Here is a 20,660-nt window from a genome sequence, read left to right on the forward strand (position 1 = left end):
TCTTTATCCATTCGTCTGTTGATGGACATGTCCTGGCTATTGTGAGTAGTGCTGCAGTGAACATTGGGGTGCATGTGTCTTTTCGAATTAGAGTTTTGCTGGATGTATGCCGAGGAGAGGGATTGCTGGGTCACTGTGTAAGGCTCACGTTCATGGCCGTTATTTTGTCTATCAATGTCCAGTTGCTCCAACGCCCTTTGTTGAAGGGGGCCATCCTTCCTCCATTGAGTTGCTTTTATGCCTTTGTCAAAAATCAACTGGGGGACGTTGCTTTTATGCCTTTGTCAAAAATCAACTGGGGGACTGGGTGGTGCAGGGGTTAAGAACCCACCTGTCAACGCAGGGGACATGGGTTCAATCCCTGGTCCGGGAAGCTCCCACATGCCATGGAGCAACTAAGCCCGTATGCCACAACTACTGAGCCTGCGCTCTAGAGCCCGTGAGTCAGAACTACTGAGCCTGCGCTCTAGAGCCCGTGAGTCAGAACTACTGAGCCTGAGAGCCACAACTACTGAAGCCCGTGCACCTAGAGCCCGCGCTCTGCAACAAGAGAAGCCCGGGCACCGCAAAGAAGAGTAGCCCCCGCTTGCTGCAACTAGAGAAAGCACACGGGCAGCAGCGAAGACCCAAGGCTGCCAAAAATAAATAAATACAAATATAAATAAACTTATAAAGAAAACTCAGCTGGGTGTATTTGTGTGGGTCTGTTTCTGGGCTCTCTGTTGATCTGTGTCCCTATCTGTCCTCCATAACCACACAGCCTTGATTACTCTGGCCGTGTACGTCTTGACATTGGGTAAACTGATTGCCCTCACTTTATTCTTTGCCAAATTCGTTTTAGTTATTCTGGTTCCTTTGCTTTTCCATGTAAATTTCAGAATAATATTGTCTATATACACACAAAAAAGTCTTGCTGGGATTGTGTCCCACCCAACTCTTCCCAATTTGGGAAGCGTTGACGTCTTGACTGTGTTCCACGATCAGGGTATGTCTCTCCACTTCTTTAGATGTTCTTTGATTTCTTTCACCGATTCGTGTAGACTTCAGTGTACAAGTCTTGTACGTGTTTTGTTAGATTCACACCTAAGTATTTTATTTTTTGAGCAATGGTAAACGGTATTGGATTATAAATTTTGGTGGCCACATGTTCATTGCTAGTATGTGGGGATGCAGTTGACTTTTATATGTCAATCATGTATCTTGTGACCTTGTTCACAACTCATGTATTATTTCTAGGAGGTGTTGTTTTGGCGATTCCTTGGGATTTTCTACAATCACGTCATCTACAGATGGGGACAGTTTTATTTCTGTCTTCCCAATCTGTATGCTTTTTATTTCCTTTTCTTGCCTTTTGTGCTAGCTAGAACGTCTACCCCTATGGTGAATGAGAATGATGAGAGCAGACATCCTTGCCGTGTTCCTCATCACAAAAGGAAAGCATTTAGTCTTTCCCTGTTTGGAATAATGTTAGCTGATGACATGAAGTTTTGCAAATGCTCTTGATCAAGATGAAGAATTTCCCCTCTTCCTATTTTTGGGAGAGATGTTTTCACAGACGGATGTTGAATTTTGTCAAATACTTTCTCTGCGTTGATTGCTATGACCATCTGATTTTCCTTCTTTAGCCTGTTGGTATAGTGTATTACATACATTTATTTTTATTTTTTTATTTATTTTTAAAATAGTTATGTATGTACGTATGTGGCTGCATCGTGTCTTATTTGCAGCACACGGGATCTTTGTTGTGGCATGTGGGGTCTTTTGTTGCAGCACGTGGGCTTAGTTGCCCCACAGCACGTGGGATCTTAGTTCCCCGACCAGGGATTGAACCTGCGTCCCCTGCATTGGAAGGCAGATTCTTAACCACTGGACCACCAGGGAAGTCCCTATAAATTGATTTTTAAAAAAAATATTGAACCAGCCTAGCATTCCAGAAATAAACTCTACTTGTCATGATATATAATTCTTTTCGTATAATGCTTAATTCTATTTGATAATATTTTATTAAGGATTTTTTATGTCTATATTTATGAGAGATATTCACCTGTGGTTTTCTTTTTTGTACTCTCTTTGTATGGTTTTAGTATCAGGGTCATATTTGTTCCGCAAAATGGATTGGATTCTATTTTGTGGAAGATACTGTGTAGAATTGATGTTTGTTCTTTGAACATTTCATGGAATTCTTTTGTTTTAGCCGGCTTGTTTTGACATCACTCTCACAAGGGAAGTGTTCCTGCCAGGTGGAGGTAGATGTCCAGCTTCCTCAGTTGACCTCTATTGATACCCAAGTGGGGGGGGGGGCTCCTGTTATTGCTGGTGGGGGAGGGGACCTGCTCCCCACGTGGTCTCCCCTGATACCGTGGTGGGGGGTGGCCTCATTCTTGCTGGTAGTGGGGAAAGTCCTGACTCTCCGTTAGCCCTCTTCTGACCCCAGTCCAGCGGAGTGAGGTGGGGGCGTGAGGGAGGGATGCCAAATGCTTGTGGAAATCCAGGTCCCCGAATGGAACCAGAGGAGGATTTGTCACAGCTCGGTAGGGAAGAAAGTCCCAGCTTCCACCTCGGTTTACTTGATCCCCCCCAGTGGAGGTTTGGGTGCCTCACGGCAGCCGCACAAGGGGAAGCCCAGGCTCCCCCCTCGGCCTCTGCTGCTATGAGTCAGGGTGGAGGCCACAGTTTTCCTGTGATATCTGGGTCCAGTAGAGCAGTTATTGTCTAAACGTAGTCCTTTTCGTCTGCCATTTTCCTGGCGTTTTGGCTGGAGAGAATAGTCATTCGTTGTGGCTTTTTTTTTTCTGCTTCTACTGGTGTTTCTGGGTTTCTGACTTCTTATCTCCCAGTCTGGGATATGAGGTTCTCCAGCCCGGAGAACCGACCACCGTGCTGTTCCTTGGGTCCCTGGTCCCGGCCCATGCTGCCTTCTCTCTACCTCTCAGAATCTTACGTTTGTTTCCTGTACGACATACTGGGTTTTTCGTGGCTCTTCTTGGGAGGAGTAGGGAAAAGTGCGTCTACTCCATCTTTCCGGAAGCAGAAGCGCAGCCCCTGGTTTTCAGCTCAGAGATATCAAGATGCACTTGAAGTTTTAACCTCTGCCTCTTGGGGCCTCCATCTCAGCGGTCCCCAACCTTTTTGGCACCAGGGACTGGTTTCGTATCAGACAGTTTTTCCACGGGTGGGTGGGTGGGGGTGATGGTTCAGGCAGTAATGTGAGCGATGGGGAGTGGCTGTAAATACAGGTGAAGCGTCACTTACTTGCCTGCCGCTCGCTTCCTGTTGTGCAGCCCGGTTCCTAACAGGCCACGGGCTGATGGGGACCCGTGCGCTATCTGACCATGACCTGGTTGTCTCTTGCAGCTCTGGAAATCTCTCCTGTCTCCATGCCTTGACCCACTGGAGTGCAGACGGTTCCTGTTCCAAGAGACCTTTCTGCGGGGCCCAGTCTGACAGCACCTCTGGTGAGTTGGGACATCTTCTTCTTGTCCTTGTCATCTGCGAGCCTATCTCCATTGCCATGGTGTGGTTCGCCTCCTCCCTTTGGCACTGCGGCCAGAGGATGGTCAGTTCCTCGCAGTCAGGGCCCAGGTGCTTGTGTCAGGGTGGGGAGAGGGTGGGTGGAGTTGCCCTTGGCGCTGGGGGAACAAGCCTGCCCCTTGGTGCCTGGCTAATGTGACCTTGGGGGAATTATTGGGACTGTGGCTGAGGCTCCGGGTCTGACTCCTTGTCCGTGCTCTGAGATGTCCAGGCTGGACTCAGCCGATGTGGCTAAAGTGGATGATGGGGGAAGTGTTACAGGTGCCCCACCTCCATTTTTGCTTGGATCGGGGGACACCTGTCTGTGTCCAGCACAGGGACCACGGAGGGAAGCCCACAGTCTGTGGTTCCGCAGAGCCGAGCTATGCCCTGTGCTCTGGTGCCCAGAGCTTGTTACACGTGCTCCACTGGCATCGTTTCATCTGTAACATGTGCTTAAACTCGGCATTTGCTGAACGTTGTCTAAAGGCTGGGCTTTTTGCCATGACTGGCCTCATGAAGAAAGGGAAATGATTACCATTCTCAGGTGAGGGGACAGGCTCCCAGCAGTTAGACACGCTGCTCATGGACCACTTGGTCCGAGAGGCTCCATCCAGCCCTGGCTGTGCACAGCCTGGGCTCTTTCTGGTGCGACACCCGGCTGCCCAGCCTGGCTCTGCGAACTGGGGACCAGAAAGGCAGGTCTGTGAGGTCCACTCCCCGTTGGACACTGTTTCTCAGCCTTTATGAAAAAATATCATTGCCTATCCATGGAGACATTTTGGACCGTTTTTCCAAATTGTCCACCCCAGTGAAATTTTAATACTGTGGAAAGGCTGTATATCTGTTCATGTTCTGCTTGTATATCTGTGCCTCCTACTTAAAAACACTAAGATCCGTCTCACCTTCCAAGATTCCATTGAGAGTGCATGTCCCGGACTTACAAATACAGCAGGCAGGAGCGGAATGTCGGCGCCACTGCCCCTGCCCTGGTCCTGGTCTCCACTGCTTTTGGGGGTCGCCTCCTAACTGGTTTCCTACCCCCAGCTTCCCAGCTCTGCAGTCCTGCCTGAAATCCAGTTCAGACGCTCTCACTGCCCTTGTTCAAGCATTTCCGTGTGGTCATGATTCCCTCCATGTGCTCTGAGCTTCTCTGGCCTCTGCTCTTGCCCTCCCCCGAGCACACACGGGCACTCACCCGGCGAGCGGTGGTGATGGGGCCCCATGGAGGACCAGCCCCCGCTGTCTCTGCTGAGTGGGCAGAGCCTACAGTCCCCTTGTCCTCTGTTCCTCCCCGATGCTGGATGCTGGCCCCTCGTTGGGAACCCCCGGCTCTGAACCCCACGGTACCTGCTCACTCACTGTGGCTCAGTGGAGAGGTGACAGATGCACGTGAGATGTGTGACTCTAGCGGAGGATGTGGCAGCCCTTTCTTCTAGAGGCAGAGCAGCCTCAGAGAAGGAGTGTGTCCAGGTGTGAGGGAAGGTCCCGCACTAGGCTGAACCGTACCTACAGCGTCGTCCGTAAGGCCTGCCTTTGACGTCCTTGGGATCGGGACTTGGGACTTACTTACCATTCATTATGGTGGCAGCTGGTGGCAGAGCACTAAGCCCCCGTGCAGCGTGTTTCTGCATTTGTGGGTCATCCGCCTCAGGCCGGCTCACGACGAGGTCGAACCTCTCTGAGCCTGGGTTTGCACCAAGGCCCTCTGACCTCCTCCAGGTTTCTTCCTGAGAAAGGACACTTGACCCTTGGATCTGAGCGTTTGCTTGTCACCATTCCGGCGTCTGAGATAGGGTGCTGCCCGGGCTGGGCCTCCAGCCTCTTCTTAGAGAACTGTTATACTTACCATTGGCCCCAAGCGGTGGGACCATTTGATTTCAGGATCTGTCCCTGTGACCGTGGTCATTGATGTACAAGGGGAAAGAGAAGAGGTTTTCAAGCTGGACCGGACGGCCCTTTCGCGCCAGGAGTGGACGTGTTGTAATCTTGGTTTGCCGGCCAGGGCGCTTTTCGCCCACACAGCGGGCTGTCTCCAGGCCAGGGGACCAGGTGTTCATTGGGAGGTTAGGCCTCTCGGCTGGAGGAAGGATGGTGGCCCTTGTGCTGTGGACGGGGAGGGTTTCCATCTCTCGGGAGCGGGTCTTCTTGAGCCCAGGAGGTGCTGCGTCCTGGGTGTGGGCGTAGCTGAGGCAGAATTCTCCATCAACCTCAGGTTCATCTGGGCTCTTCATCTCCCTCTCAGCTGCTTCTCCCGCATCCTCAGGTGTCCCACAAAGCGGCCCTGCCCCTCAGCGGCCTCCGGGTGTCCTGGGGCCTCCATTCATCACGGATGCCCCCTGTGTGGGTGCCTCACCGCACCCCTGCCCTGGCTGCATCACGTTACAGGTGAAACATTCATCACTTAATAAACCCGTGTGGATTCTGGGTTTCAGACCTTTCGGAGTGACCCCCTCCTGCTGCCACTCAGAAAAAATGGAACGTTACCCTTGTGTGGTAATTTAGTGAGTAGCCAGATGTCACGTGATGAGTGGCAGAAGGCTTCCGCTTCAGAGTAACAGAATTAACGTACCGTGTTGTGCATTCTCACCGTGATTCAATGAATCACAGATGGAATGAATTCAAAGATTCGGTTTTTGGGAAGTGGTCTTTATTACTGCCTCCAATTATTTTTTCCACTCGTGGGTATAATCACACACCCCCCCTAGGGTGCCGGAGGATTTCTGAGGTTCCAGGTGACTCTTCTGGCGGTGACGTGACACATCCAACAGGTTTGGGTGAAGACTGTCTTCGGTGATGAGATTCAAGTGATGAGATTCAAGTAATTCCCAAAACTGGGTGCCTAGCGTGTGGTCCTAAATCAGGGCTGGCAGACTGTGGCTCACGGACCAAATCCTACCATCATCTGTTTTTGTAAATCCAGTTTTTTTAAATCGTGATAAAATACACGTTGCATAAATTTTTACCATCTTAACCGTTTCTGAGTGGACAGCTCAGGGGCATCAAGTACATTGACATTATTGTGCGACCATCACATCTTCCACCTCCGGAACCTCCCACCTTCCCAAGCTGACACCCTGGCCCCATTCAACACTCGCTCCCCCTCCCGTCCCCCACCCCTGGCCCCAGCATCCTACTTTCTGTCTCTATGGATTTGATGACTCTGGGGACCTCCGATGAGTGGAATCCTACAGGATTTGTCCTCTTGGGTCTGACTTTTTTCTCTGAACATACTACCCTGAAGGTTCATCCATGTTGTAGCCTCTGTCAGAACTTTCTTCTTTTTTAAGGTCAAATAATCTTCCAGTGTATGGAGATCAAACTTTGTGTATCCATCGACTGTCAACAGACATTTAGGTTGTTTCTTTCCACCTTCGACTGTTGTGATTAATGCTGCTCCGGAAATGGGTGTAAAAATACCAGTTCTTGGGCTTCCCTGGTGGCACAGTGGTTGAGAGTCTGCCTGCCGATGCAGGGGACACGGGTTCGTGCCCCGGTCCGGGAAGATCCCACATGCCGCGGAGCGGCTGGGCCCGTGAGCCATGGCCGCTGAGCCTGCGCGTCCGGAGCCTGTGCTCCGCAACGGGAGAGGCCGCAGCAGTGAGAGGCCCACGTACCACAAAAAAACCCCCCCAAAAAACCAACAAAAACCAAACCAGTTCTTTGGGGGATATACCCAGAAGTGGAATTGCTGTGTCACATGGTAATTGTACATGTAACGTTTTGAGGAGTCGCCATACTGTTTTCCACAGTGGCTGCATCATTTTGCACTCCCACCAGCAATGCCAAGGGTTCCAGTTTCTCCACATCCTCACCAATATGCGTTTTTCCTGTCTTTTTGATGGTAGTCATGCTAGTGGCTGTGAAGTAGTATCTCGCTGCAGTTTTGGTTTTCATTTCCCCAGTGATCAGTCACGCTGGGCATCTTTTCATGTCCTTCTTGGCCATGTGTGTGTCTTCTTTGGAGAAATGTCTATTCAGGTCCTCTGCCCATTTTTGAATTGGGTTGCTTGACGTTTGTTATTCAATTGTAGAAGTTCTTTATATATTCCGGATTTTTATCCCTTGCCACATATGTGATTTGCAAATCTTTCCTCCCACTCCGTGGGCTGCCTTTTGTAAGTAAAGTTTTATTGTCACGCAGCCGTGCTCGTTCCTTCTTGTATTATCTCTGGCTGCTTTCATGCTACAGAGGCCGAGCTGAGTGGCTGTGACAGAGGCCGTGTGATCTCAGAGCTGAGAATATCTACAGGCTGGCCCTTTACACAGAGTTTGCTGACCCCTGTTCTGAATGATCTCGGCGCATCCAGCGCTGACAGCAGATCAGATGCTGAGAGATGCTCTCCGTCCACAACCCCGGGGCTGTGAGCGCTCAGCCTGCGGGCCCCTGGCGTCCTCCTGGTCTGAAGGCCTCTGTGTCTTGGTTAAGTTGTGTGGCTTCTTCTTGTGACATCTGCGTAGGAGGTGGGCTCCAGACAGGGGGCTCCTTCTGCTGGGAGCAGGTGATGTGGCGTTTAGGGACTGCCCCTAACCAGTGACCCCAGAGGAAGGCTCATGACGGACCAAGTCAGGACGCTATGGGCTGCCGCTTATGCTGTTCATCCTACTTCCCCTTCGATAGGGAATTCCAGAGATGTAGGCGATGGCCTTCCTTGGGCTTGGATCTGAGCCTTGGGGGCTGTTAGGTCCAGGCAGCCAGAGGGAGGCCCGGGCCGGTGTTGCCCAGGGCATTACGGGAGGGATTAGCTGTGTATGTAAGAGGTCGTGGGCCCCGGGCATGTCCAGCAGCTTCACCACGAAGGGGGGGTGATGCTGTACAAACCGCATGGACGCTGCTTCCAGAGGGGTCCCCCGCAGCCCCCCACATCTCAGATTGCAGTGAGCCGGGGAGTGATGGTGGGCGAGGGGTGTGGACATCGAATGGGGGCCACTGTCTCCAGACGTCTGGCTCCGAAGGGCGGGGTGTCTGCTCTCACCGTCTGTGTGTCGTCTGCAGGACAGAAGCACAGTAGTTTTGCTCTCCACCCAGAGCCCCAACCTGGGTCTGGTATGCAGTCAGTAAATGGGGAGCAGGTGACTGTCCCCTCCCCGGGGCGGTCCCTGTGTAGGCCCAGGCGAGGGTGATGGTACCTCTCTGAGCTTGTGTGAAGGAGGTGGCCCTCAATCACTGTTATCTCCCCAGAGGGACCCAGGAATCTCCAGGAGGAGCGAAGGGTCGCTGTGTGGGGCCGTTGGAAACGGCCCTAAAGGTATCAAGTCCTCATCCCAGGACCACATGTGTCACCGTGTATAGTACAGCTTGCAGATGTGATCAAGTTAAGGGTCCTGAGATGGGGCGTTACCCTGGATGATCCAGTTGGGCCCCTAACACCATCAAGGAGCCTTTACAAGAGGGAGACAGAGGGAGATGTGAACACAGAGGAGACCCCGTGATGACAAAGGCAGGGACTGGGGTGATGCAGCCACGAGCCCCAGGACACCTGGAGCCCTGGAAGCCAGAAGAGGCAGGAAGGACCCTCCCCTGGAGCCTCCGGAGGGCACTAGCCCTGCGACACCCAGATTTCAGTCCAGTGAACCTGATTCCAGACTTTCGGCCTCCAGGATGGGGAGAGAATACATTTTTGTTGCTCTGAGCTGCCCGGCGTGTGACACTTTGTTATGGCAGCCCCGGGACGCTCATACAGCACGTGGATCTGGATTTGGTTGGGGAACAGGGTCACTTTTCGGTGAGAAGGAGGAGAAGTGTGGGCCTCGCGTGTGGCCGGGGCTCAGGTTTCCGCCGGGGTTACCTTGATGGCAGGCCGGTCACCGCGGGAAGACGTGATGGCCTTTCCCCAGGTCACCGCGGCCCGGCTGAAACCTTGGGGAGGGGCCTTGGAGCTGGCGTAGGCAGGACTGCCCTCACCCTGTCACCCTCCGCAGGACGTGCCCCCAGATACGCCGCCAGGAGAGGTGTAGCCTGCTCTGGACGCAGCGCCTGCAAGCTGCTTCCTGCGGGCCGCGAGCATCTCCCCTCTCAGCCGGGCTGGGGGCGTGCTGGCCGGCGTCCCCACGCCGGCTGCACATTGCTGGGCCCCCATGGAGGCGCCCCGAGTATGTCACACATTCAGAGTTTCCCTGCACGAATGTACACCTTGAGTGCTTCAGCCTTCTTCCTAGGCCTGGAGGTGAAGGTGGGCGCCTGGAGGCCAGCCCACACGCCCCCTGCCTACGGTCTTTCTGGGCGGGTAAATTCTGCTCCAGCTGCCCCAGTATCTTCACCTCTCATCAGGGCAGAGGGAGCGAGGCCCGAGGGGTCGGGCGACTGCCAGGCCACCCCCGCCCCCGACGGCAGCACATGGTTCCACACTGTCCTTGGGTGCATTCCCCGTGCCCGACGGTCCTGTCCCAGCCTCTAGGTTCCCGCCTCTGCTCTGTGCACCACCCTTCCTGGTGCCCGTCCCCTCGACTGTCAGGAGACCCCACCTCCCGGGAGGCTTCCCTGTCTCCACCTTTGCATGCTCTTTGTGACCCACTGCAGGCCCCTGGGCAGGGCACGATGCAGCTGCACCCTCGGCCATCTCGGTGCCATTGCAGGGATAAGCTCAATGGCCCTGGGTTACCCACTCCTCTCCCTCCGCCCTCTCCCACCACTTTAGACCTGGTTACCCAACGAGGCAGGTGGGGGGGGGAAGCATCTCCCAGCGTCAGAGTGGGTGAGCAGTGGGACCACAAAAGCTGGTACAGGAACGTCCTCGGGCTTCCAGAGCCCCGGGCGGGGTGTGTGATGTTGAGGAGGGTGCACGGGTCCAGGCGGACCGGAGTGTTCACAGGAGCTGCTGGGTTGCTCTGAGGAATGAGGTGGAGGCCGTGAGTCTAGGGAAAGGGGTGGTGGTCATTGGGCCCATCACGTAGATCCTTCCGAATAGCTTAGCCAAGGACCGCGTCATCGTCTGGGCAGTAAGAGCCCCTTCATGCGGCATGTGTCAGGCCCTGCAAACAGCACCTGGGCTGCTCACCGACGCTCCCCCTCAAGGGTGAGAACGATTGAGGAATAGCAAGAACTGGGTTTGTTTCCCCAAATGGGTCGTCTCAGTCCTAGCAAAAGGGCCATGTCATTTTGCTTTGACTTTAGAGCCTGGCCTGAGGAACAAGAATTCTCGGGTATCTTGTTGAAATTGCAGATTCTAAGACCTCCTCCAAAGGAAATCCAATTCAGTGGGAATCGGCCTTGTTTGCCTGCTAACCAAATGATTCTGCTGCAGTCCCCATGGGTAAAACTCTGCTTTAATCATTAGGCTAAAATCATTAGGCTACGACCAACCCGTGGGCTGAGAGCACATTTTTGCAGCCACGTGTGGTATTTATCTCTGAGCTTCCTGGCAGCCAGGGAGAAAAGGGAAAGATGGAATAACAGAGTTCTCTTGTCTGATATTAAATTAGCTCCTCTGGAGAGCAGATTTTTCTTAGCACTCTAGCCTAGGAGGAATGTTTTCACATAGCGTTTTCAGTTGTGGTTTTGCCATAAAAAAGAAAAAACCAAATAGTTTTCAAAAACCGTTTGACCTCAGTGAAAGCTGAGGACATAACAACAACATTTTCGAGGTGGACGGTAAGCTGGGGGGTTCAGGTGTGTTGCTGTATCGTAGATTCAGATGTAGGACTTAAGGAACCATGGTCAGAGGTAACTTTGGCCAAGGGCAAGGCTTTTTGCAGAAGAGAATTCAAAGAGAAGAAAGAAAGAGAATTGAATGACTGTGTGATTGCATTTTATGTGAAATGCCCCAAGCAGGCAAATCTATAGAAACAGGAAGTCATGAGCGGTTACCAGGGGTGGTGGGGGTGAGGGGTTGGGAGGGGATGGCTGAGAATTGCGGGTTTCTTTCTGAGATAATGAAAGTTGTTTTAATATGGATAGAGGTGATGGTCTGCCCAACTTAATGATTATAGGAGAACCCACTGTATCGTGCCCTCCAATGGATGAGTTGTATGGCGTGTGAATTACATCTTCACCAAAGTGTTTAAAAACAAAAAATTGATGACGTTAGTGTGTCGCACTGAGTCCAAGGTTGGGTGCCAGGGGGTCGGAAGGAGACGACTTGGCCTGATGAAGCCTCGGGGAGCTTCCTTGGGGTAGGGAAGCTTCTCGGGTTGCAGCATTCCCCGAGATCCCCCCTAAACCATGGCCCTGAGCAGTGGACCGGCCGTCAGGTCAGCGGGGCTCCCGCCCTGGCCCGAAGGTCTGAGTTGGACGTGGTCACGTGTCCGAGGATCCCAGGAAACGGGAGGAACGGGCACTGAATTCCATGTTCTCACGTGCTGGTGTCTCTGTTCCCCGAGACAGTTTTATCTGCAGCCCCGAGGCTGCTGAACCAGCTCTTTGCAGCAGGACTTGCCCGCATCCGGGTGTGGAATGTGGCTTCCCTGGGTGGAGCAGGCTGGGTGTGTCCTGGGTTCTCTCGGCGGAAGCCTGGGTCTCTCCCGTCCACTGAGCCCGGGCCAAGTGGGTGGAGATAGCCGGATGGAATGAGTTAGGATCTTGTCTCAATGTAGGGCCGAATATACCGGGGCTCGTAGAGACGGCTTCCTGGTAAGAAAGGAGCTGGATGAGAGTGACTGTAGGTAAAGGGATCGTAATGTGAAAATAAATACGTATGTATGTGTTTCAAGTGAAACAAATCGTGTAGCCAAACCAGGAATTTTCTAGGGTGGTGACACTGGGTGTTAACCACGCTTTCACCGGGGGATGGTTTTATGAGACTAATCCCAAAGGGGCCGTGTTGAGGGAACCCGATTAGGAACCTGGTGTCCAGAGCTCATGGCTGTTTCATCGTCCAGGGGTACACCTGGCAGAGAGGGTCTCATGCAGCCACTAACCAGGAGGGGGCTGATGCTGGCCAGTCGTCTGGTTCTGCTGGAAGGGACAGCTGCCGCATGGCTTTACAACTGCAGGGAGTCACCAACTTGCTGACTTCGCCTTTCCTTGTAATTCACCAAAACAAACACATCAACTTTCTGGTGTATGAGGTGTTCCTATCGCAGACTGTTGGAATAAAATTCAAGGTGTTTGGTTGGATGCAAATTGTCCCTTTTTCTTTTTTACCGTTGGCATTTTTATTATATTACGAATTATCACCTGTCTGCCTACGTAGCAAGCCGATGTCTGCAATTTTGCTGTGGTTCCACAGCCATGGATGGGAAAAATAGTGCAATTTACCTGTCTGTCAAGAGCGCAGTCAGGGATGAAGGGAAGGGGTGCTGGTTCTCACGTTCTCTAAATATTTACGCTTCTGTTCATCTTTTATATTTATTCCTTCCACCTGGATGGCAGGTACACAGTCGCCTTCCAGTGCTAATTCTCCCTGGATGTTTTTAGAGGGAGCGGTTCCGCTAATCAGAGCTGTTTCACAGTCACGAAATGGATTCAAAGTAATATTTAATCCAACGCATGGAGGAAATGGCAGCCGCCAGGACGCTGGAATGTAGAGCAGGCCCATCGGGTGTTTGTCGTGAGCACGGCTGTCTGCTGTGTCGCCTTCCGAAGTTGTCATCAGTTGGCAGGGGGCGCGGGGAGATCTGTGAACCAGCTTGTTAAGGAAAACACAGAAAGTTTTGCATTTATGCCCCTCACCCCGCCCCCGTACTGTGGTAGCACAAACGCCTGACAGCGCAGGGGGCCCTCGAGCTGGTTTGCGGAGTTCGTTTATTATTTTTCCCTCGTGTGTTCACGGAGCGATTGCTTCAGAAAACACTGAGGTCCCCACACAGACTTGGGGCACATGGCATCAGAAATCGGATACGGGATCCCAAGGATGGGGTACGAGGCTGGTCCACGGGCCCCTTGTGCTGATTGGGGCCCTTCTTCTGCAGCCGCAGCCCGAGGGCAGCTCTCCCTGGGCCCGTCTTGTCTGCAGCAGCCACGGAAAATGACTGTGGACATGGCCCCGTGGACACCCCTGCCCTCCAAGTGGCCCCGCAGACTCTGCCACTCCCCGCCACCAACACGCTAACGCACAACATACACCTCGGGGGTGGCGTGGTCGGTGGACGGTGGGAAGCCTTGGCAGCCCTGCCCCTTTCTGAAACATTCCACCTTGTGGGGTTCAGAGGTAATCCAGAGGCTCCTCGTCCCCCTTTGGGCAACTTGGACCTCCTTAAACTTAATCCCAACACACAGGTGTGAGAGGGCCCAGGTCTGATGCCCACGTCAGGCCAACATCACTCGCTCTGTCCTGAGAGGGACTGCGTCACATGCCCCGAACGTCCCGGCGTCCGTTCCTCTGCCTGGCGTCCCTGTCTGCATCCCTGGACAGGCCATGGGGAGATGGTGTTTCTTTTCTTAAAAATTTTATTAAAGTAGAGTTGATTTATATGTTGTGTTAATTTCTGCCGTACAGCAAAGTGATTCAGTTATGCACATATATATAGATATATTCTTTTTCATATTCTTTTCCATTCTGGTTTATCACAGGATATTGAATATAGTTCCCTGTGTTATACAGTAGGACCTTGTTTATCCATCCTTTATATAATAGTTTGCATCTGCTAATCCCAACCTCTCAGTCCATCCTTCCCCCACCCCCTCCCCCTTGGGAACCACAAGTCTGTTTTCTATGTCTGTTTCTCTTCTGTAGACAAGTTCATCTGTGTCATATTTTAGATTCCACACATAAGTGATGTCATATGATATTTGTCTTTCTCTGTCTGACTTACTTCACTTAGTATGATCATCTCTAGGTCCATCCATGTTGCCACAAATGGCATTATTTCGTCCTTTTTTATGACTGATAGTCCATTGCATATCTGTGCCACATCTTCTTTATCCATTCATCCATTGATGGACATTTAGGTTGCTTCCATGTCCTGGCTATTGCAAATAGTGCTGCTATGAACACTGGGGTACATGACTCTTTTTGAAGTATGATTTTCTCTGGAAATATGCCCAGAAGTGGGATTGCTGGATCATATGGTAGTTCTATTCTTAGTTTTTTGAGGAACCTCCATACTGTTCTCCACAGTGGCTGCACTAATTTACATCCCCACCAACAGTGGAGGAGGGCTCCCTTTTCGGGGAGATGGTGTTTCTGTGGCATCTGCATCCTGCATCCCTTCCCCAAGACTGGCTCTGGGTGGCTCCACGGCAGCCGCTGTAGGCGGTGTCCAGGTAGAGAGAACTAGTTTGGGTGGCAGGAAGCACGCCCCTGGACTCTCTTCTGTGTCTCTGATCAGGCCTAGGCTGAGGTGGTCCAGGTGAGACCTGGGTGGGGCCTGCCTTCAGGAATCCTGCTTCCCCTAAAAGTGCAGGGGTGGCTGGTGGGGCCCAGATGCCCAGCGCCTGTATGGGACGCACACCTGTCTCAGGAGTCCCGGGCGGTGCCTCGTCCTGCGTCTTCACATGGGGAGTCTGTCACCCGAGAACTTGTCCATGGGGAACGCGGGTCCCTGCCCAGCACAGGCTCACCTTACCCGGGGGCTGGCAGCTGTCCTGGGCAGCGCAGACGGGAAGCGCGTCGGATCCGGTTACCTGCCTGGGGGGTTGTCCCTGCAGCCAGTTCCGGCCGGGAGACGTGCTTACGAGCCGGGGCGCTTGCCCTGGTCCTCTGGTAACCCTGGGAGCAAATGATCTCCAGATTTCCTCTGTGCGGTGTGTGATTCTTGTTTGGGTTTACATTTTTCTAGTTTCTCAACTGTACTTTAATAAAACTTACGTGCTGCTAAATTAATCCAGCTGTCAGTCTCCCCACCCCTCCCATGTAACTCTTCTCCCTAGAACTACAGCCACATATAGGACCGGATGTTCCGGGCGCCCCAGACCATCCACATGTTCGGTGATTCTCTAGAAGGACTCACAGGACTCAACCAAGCTATCAGGATTTTTTTTTTTTGCCGCACGCAGGCCTCTCACTGTTATGGCCTCTCCCGTTGCAGAGCACAGGCTCCGGACGCGCAGGCTCAGCGGCCATGGCTCACGGGCCCAGCCGCTCCGCGGCATGTGGGATCCTCCCGGACCGGGGCACGAACCCGTGTCCCCTGCATCGGCAGGCGGACTCTCAACCGCTGCGCCACCAGGGAAGCCCAAGCTATCAGTATTATAGTTACACTTCGTTGGAAAGGATACAGATGACATTCAGCTGTTGTGAAGGCTCGTGGGCCAGGGTCCAGGAGAGACCAGGCACCAGCTCCCAGCTGGCCTGTCCCACTGGAGACTTAAAACAGCACTTGATTCTTCCAGAAACCTTGTGTGACGACACACGTGAGCTACTACTGCCAGTTAGGGACACGCCTTGCAGCCCGGAGTCCAGGGGCTCACATAGGCGTGGCTGCCCACCTACAGGCTGACCTTAGTCTCCAGCCCCCCCAGAGGTCAAGGCCAAGGCCCCCTTACCATAAATCACGTTCTCAGTGTAAATGACCTGATGTGGCTCAGGGCAGCCTATAAACAAAATCACTCTTCTTAGGAGGACATTCCAAGGACTCAGAGGTGCCCTCCCAGGAGCCCAGCAAGGGTTTGGACAACCCAGGCCCTCTGGGTTCACCCTTCACTGCCAGCAGTGGTTCGGAGAGGGTCCAGGGTCACATCTTGGTTCTCCCGTGTCTTAGCTCTCTGGTTTAGGAAGTTTTTCTCTCTCTTTATGTCTCTGTTTCCTTATTGGTAGAATAGGGGTGATTCTGGATAAGTACAGGGGTAAGGAGCTTGAAGACAGAACGACAACCGACGAAAGAGAGTGACTGTTCTAGCCACGCCGGTGACACTGATGAAAACATGGCCACCCACTGCAGAGAACAGGCCGCGGGTCCTCAAAGAGTTAAACAGAGAGCTGTCAGATGACCCAACAGTTCCACTCCTGGGCACGTACCCAAGAGACATGAACACGTGTTCACATATGTCTACATATGTCCCCGAGGGTGAACCTAAAACTGCTAAAAAAAAAAAAAAAAAAAAAGTCTTAAAAAATGGACAAACAAACAAGAAAACAAAACTGCCTGCCTGTGTTTCAGCTCATGGAATCTGGAAGAGACGTGGACACATGTGACCGCTCACGGCAGCGTTATTTACAATAGCTCCAACGTGTAAAGAGCCCAGATGGCCATCAACAGATGAATGGATAAACACATGTGGTCCATCCATATGAGGGAATATTATTCACCCGTGAAAAGGAACAAAGCCCGGACACACGCCACAACATGGACGAACCTCTAAAACGTTATGCCGAGTCAAAGAAGCCAGACATAAAAGGTCACACATTGTGTGATTCCATTCATGTGAAGTGCAGTGAATGGGCAAATCCCCAGAAACAGAAATTGGATTCATGGTGGCCAGGGGCAGGACTGGCTGGGGGCGTCGGTGCTACTTGGAGGAGGAAGGAAGGGGGAGTGACCCCTAATTGGCATGGGGTTTCCATTTGGGATGACAAAAATGGCCTGGAATTAGATACTGGTGATGTTTGTACAGCATAGCTAAAAACCACTGAATTGTACCCTTTAAATGGTGAATTTTATTTCCGTATTACAAATGGCTAAAAAACAAAAACAGTAAACCCTGAATACCACAACACACCTCGCGGAAGGGCCAGAATCCGGAACGTTAACATCAGATACTGGAGAGGACGTGGAACAACAGAAACTCTCGCTGCTGCTGGTGGGGATGCAAAATGCTGCCGCCACTTTGGAAGCCAGTTTAGTGGTTTCTTACAAAACGACACGCACTCTTACCGTGTGACCCAGCAGCTTCATTCCTTGGTATTTACCCAAAGGAGTTGAAAACTTGTGTCCACACGAAAACCTGCACACGGATGTTTCTAGAACTTTATTTATGATGGCCAAAAATTGGAAGCCACGAGATGCCCTTCAGTAGGTGGATGGATAAACTGTGGTCCATCCGGGTGATAGAATATTGAATAATATAATAATAGCACTGAAAAGAAACGCGCTATCAGCCATGAAAAGACATGGAGGAACCTTTAATGCACACGACTGTGTGAAAGAAGCCGGGCTGAAAAGGCTGCACGCTGTATGCTTCCAACTATAGGAAATTCTGGAAAAGGTAAAGCTATGGAGCCAGTGAAAACATCATTTGGTTGCCAGGGGTGTGGGTGTGGGGAGGGATGAACAGGTGAAGCGCAGAGGGTTATTGGGGCAGTGGAAATGCTCTTCATGGTTCTGCAGGGGTGGATACATGCCATCATATGCCTGTCAAGACCCACAGAATGTACAACACCGAGGGTGAACCCTAATTTAAACTGTGAGCTCTGGGTGACGGTGATGTGTCAATATAGGTTCATCAGTTGTAGGAAAACGGATCACTCTGGCGGGGATGTTGGCGGTGGGGGATGTGTCGGGGCAGGAGGTACGTGGGGGTCTCTGTACCTTCCCTTCAATTTTGCTGTGAACCTAAAACTGCTAAAAAAAAAAAATAACAGTCTTAAAAAACGGACAAACAAACAAGAAAACAAAACTGCCTGCCTGTGTTTAGGAAGAACAATCTGTGTTTTCTTTTTAAGCATATTCAGATTATCTTTATTTGATATTGATTATATCTCTGGACTCCTGGTTTTCCCATTTAATCTGTGTGTTTATTACTTTTCACCTCATGGAATCCGGAGATTTTAGTTGATTTACTTTTTTTTTTTAACCATGGAGAAAAGACAGCCTCTTCAATAAGTGCTGCTGGGAAAACTGGACAGCTAGGTGTAAAAGTGTGAAATTAGAGCACTCCCTAACACCATACACAAAAATAGACTCAAAATGGATTAAAGACCTAAATGTGGGACTTCCCTGGTGGCGCAGTGGTTAAGAATCCTCCTGCCAAATGCAGGGGACACGGGTTCGAGCCCTGGTCCGGGAAGATCCCACATGCCGCGGAGCAGCTAAGCCCGTGCACCACAACTACTGAGCTTGCGCTCCAGAGCCTGCGTGCCACAACTACTGAAGCCCGCGCACCCGGAGCCCGTGCTCCGGAACAAGAGAAGCCACAGCAATGAGAGACCTGCGCACTGCAACAAAGAGTAGCCCCGCTCACCGCAACTAGAGAAAGCCCGCGTGCAGCAACAAAGACCCAACACAGCCAAATAAATCAATAATTAAAAAAAAAAAAAGACCTAAATGTAAGGCCAGACACTAGAAAACTCTTAGATGAAAACATAGGCAGAACACTCTATGACACAAATCACAGCAAGATCCTTTTTGACCCACCTCCTGGAGAAATGGAAATAAAAATAAACAAATGGGGCCTAATGAAATGTAAAAGCTTTTGCACAGCAAAGGAAACCATAAACAAGATGAAAAGACAACCCTCAGAACGGGAGAAAATACTTGCAAACGAAGCAACTGACAAAGGATTAATCTCCAAAATTTACAAGCAGCTCATGCAGCTTAATATCAAAAAAACAAACAACCCAATCCAAAAATGGGCAGAAGACCTAAATAGACATTTCTCCAAAGAAGATATTCAGACTGTCAACAAACACATGAAAGGATGCTCAACATCATTAATCATTAGAGAAATGCAAATCAAAACTACAATGAGATATCATCTCACACCGGTCAGAATGGCCATCATCAAAAAATCTACAAACAATAAATGCTGGAGAGGGTGTGGAGAAAAGGGAACCCTCTTGCACTGCTGGTGGGAATGTGAATTGGTACAGCCACTATGGAGCACAGTATGGAGGTTCCTTAAAAAACTACAAATAGAACTACCATACGACCCAGCAATCCCACTACTGGGCATATACCCTGAGAAAACCGTAATTCAAAGAGTCATGTACCACAGTGTTCACTGCAGCACTATTTACAATAGCCAGGACATGGAAGTAACCCAAGTGTCCATCGACAGATGAATGGATGAATAATCTCTTTTGAAGTCAAACGCCGTTCTCTCTGCCGGGGGCTTCCTGCCTGGCCTTTTGCTGTTTTCTCACATCCTTGGTGCCTGTGACGCTGTCCCCAGTAACACCGACTCATGCAGCCCTTCCCCCGAGGTCAGCTCATCCTGGAGGGGGTCGTGGGCTGTCTCTTCCAGCCTCAGGGGATTGGAATTCCGCCCAGCCAGGCGTGAGGTCCTCCCATGGTTGCAGGTGACCCGACCTGCTTTAGAGTCATCCTTGCAGGGTTGGCACTAGGGACCGTCGCTGGTGGTCACACTGTCCTCCTCTCCCTCCCGAGGCAGCTTGTTTTCATCAACTCTTCGACATTTACTTGAGTCTGACTTCCGTGGTGGCCTTTGTGTTTTAACCAGAAACAGAACTTGTGTCGTAGTTGTAGTTTACAAAGTGAGTGCGCAGAGATTGTCTGATGTAACCGTAAATTACTTGGGAAAACGAGAACTACAGCTTCATGTGACAGGTGAAGGAGCAAAGGTTCAGAGAGGTCCAGGGACTTTCCCTAAGTCACACAGCAAGTGGCCATACCGAGGCTGGTCCCCGAGGGTGACACACAAAGGGGCATGGGCTGCGCGTCTGTCGTGGTGGGGTGGGCAGGTGGCCGAGGCAGAACAACAGGATGGAACTCGGGGAAGTGGTGCGTAAGCGCCAGTGCTGGTGGGGTGTCACAGACAGCTCTGAGCCCAGCAGGTTAAGCCTACCGCGGGACGTTCGGGGGTGGAAGCCGCAGCCACCACTGAGGGCTCCAGAGCTACTCATGGCAGTTTCAGATTTCACACAGGGACTTGGTGGACGAGAAATCGCCGCTCCCAACTGTGCACCCTGAGGGGACTCAGGATGGAGAAAAGCAGGATCCTGGCCCTAGAGAGCTGAGGTGCACATCAGAGGAACGATTCCAATGAGCCCAGACTCTTGCGTCTTTCCATACAAAGTGCTAAATTCATTAACTTGAGATGTCTGGTTTTTCTTTGATCAACAGTGATCTTCTGATGTTTCAATTACCTGGTTTTGTTGCAAAAACTCCTGTATATCCTAGTTCCTCCCTGCGTCCTCTGAGAGGCTGTTTTCCAGACTTAAGTCCCCAGCAAGTCCACCAAATAAAACATAATTCTCAACTTTTAGGTTGTGTATTTTTTTTTTTTTTCAGTCAAGAAGGTCTGCTGGACCAAGGGTCCTGGCTTTCTGACTCTGGCTCAGGGTAAGCCGTGGTCAGGATCGGCATGGGGATGGAATGGAGTCCAGGGCCAGCCAGGGTCCCTTTCTGTCCAAGGTCAAAGACTGGTAGTGAGA

At 51.5% G+C, this 20,660-nt stretch overlaps 1 protein-coding gene across 12 annotated transcripts in view; it reads left to right on the forward strand.

The window, feature by feature from the left end:
• Positions 1-20,660, forward strand: part of SHANK2 (SH3 and multiple ankyrin repeat domains 2) — a 548,430-nt gene that overhangs the window by 21,364 nt on the left and 506,406 nt on the right. For all 12 annotated transcript variants that reach the window (XM_060302789.1, XM_070046075.1, XM_060302792.1 and 9 more), the window contains exon 2: positions 3,355-3,455. The gene's annotated coding sequence lies outside the window, so the exon portion shown is untranslated. The remainder of the gene's footprint in view (positions 1-3,354; positions 3,456-20,660) is intronic.

The sequence above is a fragment of the Globicephala melas genome, chromosome 8 (genome assembly GCF_963455315.2).
Source record: "Globicephala melas chromosome 8, mGloMel1.2, whole genome shotgun sequence".
In the NCBI taxonomy this organism is placed as follows: domain Eukaryota; kingdom Metazoa; phylum Chordata; class Mammalia; order Artiodactyla; family Delphinidae; genus Globicephala; species Globicephala melas.